This window comes from Protopterus annectens, chromosome 3.part1, assembly GCF_019279795.1.
Source record: "Protopterus annectens isolate FY-2018-M chromosome 3.part1, PAN1.0, whole genome shotgun sequence".
In the NCBI taxonomy this organism is placed as follows: Eukaryota; Metazoa; Chordata; order Ceratodontiformes; family Protopteridae; genus Protopterus; species Protopterus annectens.
Window position 1 is genome coordinate 656,084,890 of NC_056732.1, and position 13,860 is coordinate 656,098,749.

Here is a 13,860-nt window from a genome sequence, read left to right on the forward strand (position 1 = left end):
TCTCTGAAGCTAGGGTTGTAGCCAGTGATTTGCATGTTGTACTCAAACCTGAATGTTGCTGCTTCTAGTACACACTTGTCAGTGTAGAATTTTACTCACCCCTTTACATGCCTACACAAGATACATGGGAGTATGTACTTTCTTTTCTAATTAGACAATTAACTGCCATACAAAAATAGTTATTGCAATGTATTCCTCTGGCACATGAACTGTTTGTGAACTACTATACTGTAAATATTAATTACCTCACTTCTGAATAGTTTGTTGTTTATTTGTGTTGACATTAGCACGGGCTGCTCAAGACAACTGGACACATTTCAGTACTGAGTATGCCTACCTACATCCTTGGTAGAGCCTAAATACACAGTTATATTGTTCTTTTGGTTAGGGGTGCAGAAGTACAGAGAGCATTATATATTATTGTGTGATGTTTATCTTGCTGAACATACAGGGTTGCTGTGTACCTGTTAGTCTAACAAGGCAAGTAGTCTGTCTGTGTAGCTCACACTTGTGGACATATCCAGATGGTAGCCAGAGGTTAGCCTATTATTCTTTGTCTGTGTACCACACAGGTATTTTCTGCACTGGAACAATGGCATTGTCACAGTTGGTTGCTAACAGCACATGGCTACATCCTTTGATATTTCTGTGTTGTACTCCTACATGAGGGTATACTTGTAGGACTCATTCCAAAGCTATTTGCAGAGTGTGTAACAGCAGACAAGCTGAAATGCCTGTGTGTTTGTGCCTCTGCCAGGCCTCTTATACTCTCAGGTATATATTTGAACAGCGTCAGGGAAAGGTACATATAAGTGGGGTACACCTGTAATATATTGCAGACATTAAGTTGAGACTGTGAGTGAATCAGAGCATATGTATTAATACACCTTTTCTGACGTGCATGCAGTGTGTACTATTACTTATTGACATTATTCATTAAGTGTAATTCCCCACTCTTCTGCCTACCGTCAATACTTTTCAGAGGGATTCTGTGGGACAAAGCTAACATTTGTTCAGGAATCAGGGACATCCCTGAAAATGCAGTCACAGTTGGGAAGTATGGCCTCTGCCCTATTCAAATATGCCAGTGTTTATCCTGCTCTTGTACTGTGTGGGGTTTGTAAAGTGTGACTGTAACATTATTTCCTGTTAGAATGGCTGGTTCTCTATTCACAGTCATGTCATGCAATTCCACAACAACTGCTGGTAAAGATCCACAGAACAAGATCTGTGTTATGACATTCCTATTTTTCCTTTACATTCACTCATTGTAATGCATGGTATATTTATTACAGCACCAACTTGTTGCAAATCTAGTGTGGTCTAGTGGTACATCATGCAATCTAGTCTATCCAAGGTCCGGGGTTCGAGACTGACAGAGATGTTTTGTTTTGCTGCTCAGCAGAACAAGGGCCCTGCCATGCAGAGTGACTAAGGCACTTTTAAGCAGTTGTAAGCAGGTTTGCGTGGGTTTGCGCAATGCTTAGCGATGCTTAGCTAAGCACACACATGCACACACTCGCTTAAACCTGCTAACTACTGCTTAAAAGTGCTTACTCCTGCTAACCCCCATGCTAATTTCTTTGAAAGAAAAGAAAATGGGGAGATAGGAAAGTGGTGAAAAAGGGGGCACAAAGAGGGAAAGACAGTAGGGAAACAAGCTCAGGATGTGCAGGATGGGTGTAGGGAAGGTCCATAGCTGCCCATTTCTTTACCAGCAACAGCTGTGCATATGCAATAAATTTGGAGTGAAATTTGAAACCTTCCACCCCTAAGACAGAGGGGTGAGGACAACAATGTATGTTGTACTGCCAATTATAATTATCAGTTTACATGTCCAGCTGACGTGTGCGAAATGGGCAGCTATGTATGGGGCGTAAATTTTTTTTGGGAACAGATTGCCCTTTTTTTTTCAGGTGAGAGTGGAAAGTGAGGTAGAGGAAGTAGGTATATTTGGGGAGGTAAACAGACAAGACAAACAAGACGCATACAGGGGCAGAGTATGACACATGGGGTGGGTGAACATATTTGACGGGGACGGATGTTTGGAAATCGCAAGTCCATGAGCACACAGATGGTAATAGTGGAACTGAGATCCCCACCCATGGGCAGTCACCACTGCACCATCACAGCCTCGAGGGTGGCTGTGCTGGGGGCTGCGTAGGAGGGGCAGGCTCACCTATGAGTCATGCCACTCTTGCCTCGAGCTTGCGTAGGGGATCAGCAACTGAACGCTGGATCTCCCTATGCACCACAGCCCGGACCCTTCGGAGGGTGACAGGTGGCCCTTCTCCACCCACACTTGCACAGGGGGATGAGCCCCTTCCCCTGCAGCTCTTCCACTTGAAGGTGGCACAGGACGAATGGAGGAGGGGAGCCCGGGCTGGGCACTGGACCTGCTGGTGCCAAGTGTAATCGCCAGCTGAGGAGGGACAGGTGGGTGCTCTGGGACCGGCCTTCCCATACATTCTGTGATTAGGTGTGTTTAATTACAACAAAAACAACAGCATTCCAAATTAGTTGTAACAGCATGCAGTAATATTCCCATTAACCCAACACACGAAGGTTCCAACAGTTGAACAGCAAGCATAACACATGCATATATTGAACGACAGTGGACATTCCAACAGGATGCAGGGATGATTGGTGGCAACAGGCCACCAAGATTGTGTTGTTTGAACAGGGCACATGCATCAAAGTAAATGCAGATATTTATAGAACAATAGGACATATGTCCCAACAAATGTTTTGAGATTAGACATACCCATTGAGGTGTGGAATTGCATTGTTTATGCACATACAGTAGGGTGTAGAAAGAAACCTCAATTAACATCTTATAAGTACTTTTAGTCTACACTACATTCCTATTGACTGCAGGTGTATATCCCCTACATGTATTATTACACTTGGCAACATGCATTAGGTTGTGTAATGGGATTGGCTAGTTCATTATATACCTGACCTATATCTGACATACTAACTGTCCAAGATGCAGATGTTACTGCTACATAGTTATTTATTTTACTTATATTTCTATATCTACATATCTGGATGTGTTCACGTGACATTTTCAGTTAAATTTCTACAGAACCCTACATTTCGTGTAGCACACTCACTTTTCTGGGAAACACATTAACAAGCTACTCGTGTGCCAGATTTACTTATGCATGCCAGCCATTAACTTACTGTTGAGGACTGTATATATGCTTCCCAGCTACTGGCACTTCCATCAACCGCTTTATATGGGACTGCCCAACTGTGGGTTGACAACACTTATTACAACAGTACTATTTGTATAATGCAAGGGTACAACAACATTTCAAAGTAAGTGACACAGACACACTCCAAGTATTATACCTTTATTAATTATATTACACACTTTTCCACAGGCTCTCTCCTTTATTTGATATTACTGTGCATATGGAAGACATATTCAAGACATATTATACCTTTATTAATAGGTTAGAACACTCTTTTTCAGGCTCACTCACTTATTTTATATGACAGTACATGCAGAGATATTATTCCGGACATATTTTACCTTTCTTAATGGGTTACTACACTCTTTTTCTGTCTCTCTGACTTACTTTATATAACAGTACATGCAGAGGAATTATTCAGCGCATTTTATGGCTGTATTATTGGGCTACAACACTTTCTTTCAGTCACTCTCACCTATTTTATATAACAATACATGCAGAATAATTACTAACCTGCCTGGTGGTGCAGCCTTAGCAGCCTATCTGCATAGGCTTGCTGATTTGCAGCACGGACACCTGAAGCTGTGAAGTAAATGAAGTGATATTGAGACATACCTATCCATTATATAGACTAAATTAGCATGTCTTACATACTGCATTCCATGGCTACCTACTCAGTAGTGGGGCATTTTGCATGTCACGGGCCTCCTGTATCCACTGGTTCAGTAGGTCCTGCTTCCATCTCTTCAGGTCTGCATGGTGGTGACAGACCTGCTCACCAGTCCGAGGAATGCCCGTGGCACTGGTGAGATCATGAGCTAACCGATTCCAAGCCTCTGCTTTGTACTCCATCCCTTAGAACTGGCCCTGCAGGAGTCTTAACTCATGACGGTGGACAAGGAGCCAAACCATGTATTTTGACTCCTCGATGCCCCAGGGTTGCACTCGAAAGTGAGTACCCTCTCCAGCACCAGCCATTCTAACTGCAGATGGGAGCTACAATCAGTTATGGTGAGTATTCCCTCCTATGGGGCTTAAATATGCTGCATTTCCCACACTTTTTTGTGATTGGCCATTTCTGAAAATTCTCGGCTGACTGCAGACCTGCTTAGCAATGGTTAATCTATCATTTATAAGTATATGTATGTTAACAGTGGCTGTTTACCCTAAGCTGTCATGACTTAGTGGTTCAGTACTTTGATTATGGTGCACAGTGTCCTGGGTTTCAACCTTGTCATTGCATTTTATTTTACTACTGTCCAGACAGGCTAGGGGTGTGGCTGTGTTTAGGCAACTTTGCTCTACGTTGTTACACGTTGCCCGACGGTGTGCTGGTTGGCGCTGGGTGCACCTCCGTGCAACCGATTGTGCTGGGTAAAGCGCTATTTAGCTATGGGCAACTCTATTGCACTGGGTATAGCGCTATTTAGCTATGGGCAACTATATTGCGGTGGGTAAAGCGCTGCTTAACTGCGGACAATTGTATGTCAGGATCCTTTATAAATATACATTTTGTTCACTGATGCACAGGCCATTTCAATGCTTTTAAGTAAAATTTTCATCATATATGTCAGGAATTATTTCCTATATTAATTTAAAACATAAAATAGAAAGGAGAGTGGTAGGACTCGAACCGTGAATGCCTCTTCTTTGTGCGAAGGCTCTACCACTGTGCTATTGCTATTTGGCTTAACTTGCATAAACATTCCGTATTATGCTCTTCAGTGTCGAGATTACTAACTGCAGCTAAGCAATGGGCACACCCACGCAAACACAAGCAAATACGGGCAGCTATATCGGGAATTAGAAAAAAAATTTAACTTTTACTTTTTATAACTGTACTGGGGGTTTACAATGTGAGGGAGTGTAGTGTTGGGTATGTAGACATTTGAGCGGACTCGCTCATGTGTGTTGACATTTCACAATTCAGACACTTGCAGGGGCATGGACCTTTGGACTGCTCAGCAGTCAGACACGCCCCCTGCCTTCCTGCATGGTCCGTGTTGGACTTGGAGTGGAGTCAGCGTGCCCTCATGAATATGCATGGCACGCTGACGTCATACCATTCAACTGCAGTTTCCGAGTAAGACTTATTTAGTCTTACATGGAGGATTCATGAATCCGGGGGATCATTTATTCAAAGAGTTTATTAACTGAAAGGTAGAATCTAGTATGTTTTGTATAATACATATTTTTAATTGGAGCACAATTCTTTTACTGATGATCCCTAAGCTGCTTTATTTGCTCATTTAAATTATTTTTTTTACATTTAAATGTTGTGATACTCTAAACTACAGTCATTTACTACTCAGCCCGCATAATTCAATAATGGCAGGTGAATGAGTCCAAATAAAGAGCCTTAAATGTCAGTAGCACAGTGCTACAGAATCATGTAAATGGTTTTCAAGGTAATGCAGACATAAAAATATTTTGTTTAATATAATTTGTTAACTGGAGTCCAACTGTCCTACACATTAAAAATGTATAGGTTCAGACCGATAACAAAATAATTATGATGATTCACACTTTAAAATTCAGTATGATAGTGTATCATAGTAAGCATTTTAAATGAACATTTACAAATATTAATATAAACATCAGCAGTGAAAAGCTAGCAGTCAGTTAATGTGAACATATCATTTAAGAATGCCTTAAAAGGTGTGCATACAATACATTCAAATGTATTCACTACAGAAGTCATTTTGGGGACAACTCCGAAAACTGAAAGACACATAAATGTAACCAGCAATGCCCCTACCATAACCTTTTTTAAGCTTCTTTAGATGATGATATGTTTGTTGCAGCCTCAGATGTAATCACAATGGTGATCATTTGGTGGCATCTTTCAAGAACTGAAATTGCACATTTATTTATTTATTGACATGTGAGTACTAGTAAATTCTGACTAGGCAGAAGCCCATTCTCAATGCAGGCCCAGGGAGAAGAGCTCCAAATTATTACAAAACATTTTACAAACAATAATATTACAATCTTCAAAAATAAAACAAAAACATTTGCAGCCTAAATAATTATAACAAACTAACACAATATAAAAACATTGGTTAAGAATTGATACAAGGCATATGACAATCATTTAATATTTAGAGAAATGATAGACAGTTTGTAGAAAAATTAAAGATAAATTAATCTAATACAAATAGGGACTGCAATATGAAGTGAGGTAAAACAGGCTTATGGTATACTTAGAGATAGAGTCAGGGAAGATAATTCGATAGCAGTAAATGACAAAAGGGAGAATACGGAAATGTGAGGAATGAAAAGGTGCTTGTTCACATTTAGGGATATAGTTTATCCTGGTTTTGAGCAAGAACAGAGACAGATTTTAGCTAGGAAGCCTTTCAGAGTGGTTTTGAAAGATGGAAGGAAGGGTATAGACTTGATGTATAAAGTTAAGGAGTACCAGACCTTAGCAACCTTGTACAAGTACAGACAATGCCTCACATATTTGCTAGGTTTGTAGACAGACAGGAGTTTTTGGTCACTGGATTGCAATAATGGACTGGAAACATAGTTGTGTAGAACGTTTTTCGCACTAGTCAAGCAGATGGATGCTGGAAAGTTTTACAGGCGGTAAAAAGCAGTGTATATGTTAGTTGATGTGGCAGTTCTAACCTTATTAAGCTTTTCAGTGCTATACAGTGCTGGGTTCTGAAAGGGGTATGTGCTGTAAATTTAGCACATTTGTTATAGCATTGCTTACGTTTTAATTAATTTTTGTGAAGCCTGGAGGTTAGTAAGGATGGGATCACCATAAAGAAGAGTGGGGAGGATATAAGCAGTGGCAAATGTAGTTTTAGTTGTGTTGGTGAGAAAGTTTTTAACTCTGTAAAACATCCCTAGTTTATGATGAGTTTTTCTTAAGCAATTTTGCATATGCTGGTCAAACGTAAGATTATCATCCACTATCACCCCTAATAGTATGAGAAGTAACTTCAGTGGTTGTATTATCAAGAGACTTTACATTTTGTTTTTCCATGAGAGAGGGATTTTGGGAAAAATGTAGTAGTTTGTTTTTTTGGAGGGGGGAGGGTTGAGCATGAGTTGTGAGTTATGAAGCCATGTTTCAATGGTTGTTAAAGCTTCCTGAGTAATTTTTTGGAGGTGTACCATGTTGTCAGATGTGCAAATGAGAGTGGAATCACCAGTGTATTGTATTAGCGTGGTCTGTTGTGTGAAATCATAGAGGGTATTAATGAAAATGTTAAAGAGGAGGGAAACAATGATAGACCCTTTTGGTACACAGGAGGTGACTGGGACATAAGAAGAGAGTGTGGAGTGCCATTTCATTAATACCTCTTGGACAGGTAGCTTTTTAACCACAGAAGGATGGTCTGAGATACACCTAGTGAGCGCATTTGAAGTAGAAATTTGTTGTGACAAACTGTGTCAAAAGCTTTAGACAAGTCTTTTAATAAGGAATCTTATCTCTAGCTTTATTGACAGTATCTCTATAGGTTAGAAGGGCAGTGCTAGTACTATGGGAAGGATGGAAGCCATATTGTGTAGGGGATAGGAGTTTTTCCTGCAAGAGATAGTGTAGCAATTGTTTTTGAATACATTTTTCAAGTATTGTGGTGATGGGGATAAAATTGTTATAGGTGTAAAGTTATTGTTTTCTGTTGAATTTCTTCCTCGTGCAGAGGGATAACGTGTGACATTTTCCAGAGAGAAAGGGAACATGGGATACCTGGATTGACCTATTCATAAAGATTGAGACAGGACAGGCAATGCCACTGGTTGGTGTTTTTAGGTACTCGCTAGGAAGGTCATCAGCTGAAGAAGAGCATGGTTTAAGTTTGTTTAAGAGTAGCTTTATGCAGGATATGGGCACGTGTTTGAAGGTGAAAGTGGATGTGATGATATGTGGCTGTTGGGCCGCGCTGGGATTAGATCTTGAGGAATCCTTGGTTAGAGATGCTATACTATCTGTTAAATAGGAGTTGAACTGTATTGTAGTTTTGAGTGGTGAGTTATTGCAAGAGGGGTTTGTGTTGAATTTTAGGCCAGGAAGTAAGATTTCCTTAATACATGTCTAAACATTTTTATGGTTGTGTTTAGTATTATTCCAAAATTTTTATAGTATAGTTTTTGGCTTCTTTTATTTGCATTTTATTACATTGTGAAGCATTCTGAAGTTTTTAAGCTATTGAGGTGTTTTTTATTTTCGCCGTTCTTTTCATGCTTTTTTCTCTATCCATCATTAGCATACTAATCCTTTGGGATAGCCATATTGCATTATTTGTTTTCAGTCTCTACCTTCTAGGAGGTGCAAGGCTATCTAGGATATTTAGAAAAGCTGTATTGAATTCAATTACAGCATCATCTAAGGGGAAGATTTTTAGGGAATTCCAGTTAATACATGATAGGGTAATAATGAACATGTCTGAGTTTAACATGAAAAGGTTACATATGGTTTTATAAATGTGCTGTTTAACTGGATGTGTGAGATGTCTAGTCATATAGATTGGGAAATGATCAATGAAAGAGTCTGACATCGTACCTGTGGTGGAGTATTTGCTAGGGTTTGATACTAGGATTCAGTCTAATAGAGAATTTGATGTTTTGCTATAATGTGTGGGGCTATTAATTAGTGTGTGAAACCATGTATGTTTATGCTAGATATAAGGGAGTTAGAGTTTATGTCCAACCAATAGACATTCACATCACCTAGTAAATTTTTTTATTGTGTAAATTTTATGGATATCCATTGTAGGATATCTGTCAGTATAGCTGCATTGTCACCAGGAGGGGTATAAAGGACAGTAATACAAATGTGTTTATAACTGCTTATTCTGACGAAAGCAATAAGAAGCTCTGCTGAGCTGAATGTTGGTGTTGGTTTGCTGTAAGGGGAAATGTGGAAGGTATTGGTAAATATTAAAGCAATACCACCACCTTTCCTCTTTATATCGTGATTACAGATGATATTATAGCCAGGAGGTGTAATTACAGGGTCAGTTATGCTGGCTTACAGAGAGAACATCAGACTTATGTTGGGTAATCCAGGCATATAGTTCAGCAGTTTTAGTTTTTATACTTCTTATGTAGATCACAAGGGTTAGGGATTGGCTGTTGTTGAGTTACAGAAGTGGGGCAGGGATTAGTGTGTATATCTGCTCCTAGAAGGCTTTTAGTATAGTGGGGAATTATGCATACCTGTCTTTTGGAGAGGTTCTTTCACTTAATTTTGTTTTGGTTTGAGATGAAGTGCAGTTAATCAGTCTATATTTGGAATAATGGTGGAAACAATATTAAATAGTTTTGGTGCAATGTGTGGAGAGTGTAATGACGAAGTATGGATAGGTGCTTGGGATAGAGCTGGAGAGATGTGGAGAGATATTATTGAGTCATTGTAGCATGAATGATGACACAGTAGGAGGAGAAGAAAAGAGGATAAGCTGAAGAGTAGCATGATTAAGTACAGGAATCTGTATTTCATAGATGTCAGGGAGTCAGGAAGTAGCTGTGAAGAAGGAAGCAAGAAATTGCAGAACAGTATAAGATTCAGTGATGGTGGACATCTAAGTAATCATTCCTATACACATCACTTTTCTGTAGAGGGCTCAGAGAAATGCTTACTGCCATTATTTTATTGCATTGCTATAACATTTTAATGTGTGTTTTATTTTAAACTGTAATATTTGTATATAGTTTTATTTTACAGTTTAATGTGCATTTGCATTTATACATTTATACAGTGTTTCACTTGTGTATACTATATCTTCCATTTTATCTCTTAGGTCAATCAATGCATATCAGAGATGTCCTACTATGTTTTTGTATGCAATTTCACTCCAGGGTCAGAAGGATAACTTTTTGATTTCTCTTGATATGGGGGATGCTTGTTTTTTATGTTATTTACTTCTTGTTTCTTCCTACATTGTTTCATTTACTTCTTTTTTTAATATTTCTTTACTGATTTTTTAAAATCAAAATCAACAATAACAGATATGACAATATAATTAAAAAGTAAAACAATTGAACAAAATTGATAACAATTATATTATGAAACAGACCAAGGACAGGATTCACGAAGGCTTGCAAGGAGTCTAAGAGTAGTGTAAGACTCCATGCAGCCCTCGCGATCCAGGAACAGCCCGAAATTCCGTGTAAGAGACCAGCTAAAACGTCTCTTACACGGAGTGGGTGTGGATATGCTAATCACCTCACTTGCAGCTGAAAGGCATGCAAATGAGGTAGATTAGCGATCCAGGAAGCCCAAAGCAGCCAGTGTAAGAGCCGTTTTAGCTGCAGAAATGTACTCAGTTGACAACTGAGTGCGTTTCTGCAAATAACACAATGGAGCCATGTCAGCTCCAAATAAAGGGTGCATATGTGTTAGGCAGCATGCCAATGGCCAAATATGTGGCCATTGGCAAGGTACCCCGATGCAAATTTGAGAAATAAGTACTTTTTTTTTTTCGGTGATCGCCAATGTTTAAACGCAGCTCAGCCCCGGGCAAACAGGCTGCGCTATATAAAACATAAAAATGAAGGTTATAAACCCACAAATGCGGGTTTTATGCAATACATGGATTTACAATGCAGGGACCAGCAGACCAAAAGCAACATGGCCACCGTTTAGTGGTTGCTAAGGGGGGAAGCTGAGTCTAAGACATGTAACTAAGCATTAGTAGGCAATCTGATGTAAATGAGTGTTAGGATACTGAATTCCACTGTCACATAGCAAATGAGCACATTCTGAGTAGTGTAAGAGATACATAAGGGGGAGGAATAGAGTAGGAGATAGGTGACATCACAGGGGGAATGGCAGAAAGAAATGCAGTTCATTGGAGGTCAGTGTTACATGACAGATGTCAGACACATATCATGGAAAGAGGAGTGCCACAAGATAAGCATGGGAAAGTCAAGAAATGGAAGGTGTACACTGTTTCTTACACCAAAGTTTCTTGCTGTGCGTGCATGCACACGTGTGCGCACCATGAGGCGTGAGTAGGGCAGTGTGCGCGCGTGTAAGGCAGACTGAGCATGTGGGAGCCTGTTAGCAGACTTGTAAGACTGTTTGCGCTGGTGTGCGTGCATTGTAACCTGAATAAGTAGATTTTTAACCGTGTAAGCATGTGTGTGCGCGTGTAAGCCACTGTCAGCGTGTTTCTGCTGGTATGCGTGTTGCTCCCCCCTGAGGAAACAGAAAGGAAACAGGAAGCAATAGAATTAGTAGGAAGCTAGCAGGGAATACTGCTGGACCTAGCAGGTGAAAACAATTAGAAGCAGGCAATTACACAGGCAGAATAGTAGTCCAGCCAAGCACTTAAAACTCTGCAAACAGCAGTGCAGGATGTTTCTCTCAAGAGACACTGCAAGACAGGAGTAAGCTATTAGAAGTGAAAACTGAAAAAGCTGAACTCAGAGCAGAAATGCTAGGGGCTGCCATAGCTGTCATAAGGAGACATAGGCTACTTGCTGAGGGTGGTGACAATGCAAATGGTGCCAGACAACCCACAGTGAGGAGACGGAGAAGAGTGTACAGGACCAGGGTCACCTACCATGGGTTACATGAGCTGGAGATAGAGTGGACAGAGACCTCCTGCAGCAAATTGTTGAGCTGTGCAGGCCACGCCTCACACACGGAACCCATCCCAGTGGAAACCAAGGTATGTGTTGGCCTAAGAATACTAGCAACAGGTACCTTCCAGAGACCAACTGGTGATATGATGGGGATATCACAGGCATCAACCTCCAGGGTACTGCACCAGTTCCTGGATGCCATGTCAGCACATGTCGGTGATCATGTATATTTCCCCAATGCCCGTGAGGTATTGGCCAGCAATATGTGTCTCTTCCAGCAAATAGCGGAATACCCTGAGGTAGTGGGTGCAATAGACTGCATGCACATATGCATCAAAGCACCAGCCGGTGAGCGGGATAGGGCCTACATTAACTGCAAGGGCTTCCCCTCCATTAACTGCCAGGTCGTGTGTGATGCCCAGGGCATAATAATTAATGTGTGTGCTGGCTGCCCTGGGAGCTACCATGATTCCCATATCTGGCATTTGACGCAGCTGTACCAGACATTTGCCAATGAGGACATCCCACATGGACACCTAGTGGGGGATGCAGGTTATGCACTGGAGCCGTGGCTGATGACACCCATCAGAAATGCACACACACCTGAACAGGAACGCCATAATGAGGCACACGCACAAACACGTAATGTAATAGAGCGTGTGTTTGGGCTGCTCAAGTCATGGTTCCGGTGTCTGGACACATCTGGTGGAGCCTTGCAGTACTCACCAACTACATGTACCCAAATTGTCATGGTATGTGCTATGCTACATAATATGATCTTGTGAAAACAGCTGCAGCAGGACCAGCATAGGGCCGGGCCAAACAGAGCCCCACCATTGCCAAGGCCATCACAGGCAGAGCGTGACTCGGAGGAGGAACAACCTGAGCCTGCCCCAGTAGGCAGAAGGAGGCATGCCCAGTATGCCCTGGCCTTGGCAAAGAGGCAATGCATAGCACACACACTGGCTCAGTAGGAACCCTGGGAATGATACCCCTCTCTGACTCACTCATATAATAACAGGGATGTCTAAAATGACATAACCTGCTCTCAAACATGTACAGGGAGTGTAGTATGTGCATCCGACAGAGGCAGCCCTGCAGCACCACCTGAGGCATGAATGCCATGTGTTAAGCAATGTAACACCATGTAGTATATACACACTTGATGACCCTGACTAACAGCCTACCCTCACCAAGCATGATGCCACAATATGACGATGAGATGATCAATTGCAATAATTGGCTGAAGTATTGCAGTTAGTCAAAGGGGATCCAATGTGTGCCAGCCTGGGATGACATGCTGAACATGACATGATGCTCCCCCTGCTAGGGGTGGTGTGCACCTATCAGTCCAGGCCTTATGGATACTTACAAAGGCTGTTGTTACCCACAGCGTGCCCTGAATAGGTAAGGCTCAAAACACAAACCCACCTCCATTGGTATCACAAGGGATAAGAACCTAGATGTAATGCTACCCAATGCCAGAAGTCTAAACAGCAAGATGCATGCAGTCTAAACTCCCCCAGTATGGAGAATGTTTATATCTGTCCTGTAACAAAAAACTGGGTCAAGGCTCACAACAGCACCCTAACACTACCAGGTTACACCTCATACTGTGCTGTACAGCCTCAAAACATGGAACAAGCTACAAAAGGAGGGTGACTAGCAATAATTGTCAAGGATAACCACACCCCCATGTTGGTACCACAACAAGAAACAGCATGGACTAGCCATGGTCAAGTAACAGTGGCTAAAACTATAGCCTGCTACAGACTACCATCCTAACACCAGGAACTGCACTTGGCCTATGTTGGAATACATGAATATATCAAGCTATCCAAATCGCATTATATTGGGTGACTGAAAATACCCAAACATAGACTGGGAGCATTATACTAGCTCAAACACTGTAGGACAAAAGTTCCTAGAATCCATAAACCAAAATGCCCAGGAACAACGTACCACTCCCATAAGAGGGGTAAGCATACTGGATGTGATAATCAGCAACATGGGTACTGGATGGCAAGATAAGAAGTGTATCCCTCATTGGTAAGACCAGACCATAGAGTAATCACACCAGATATACACATCCTGACCACAGTCCCTGGCC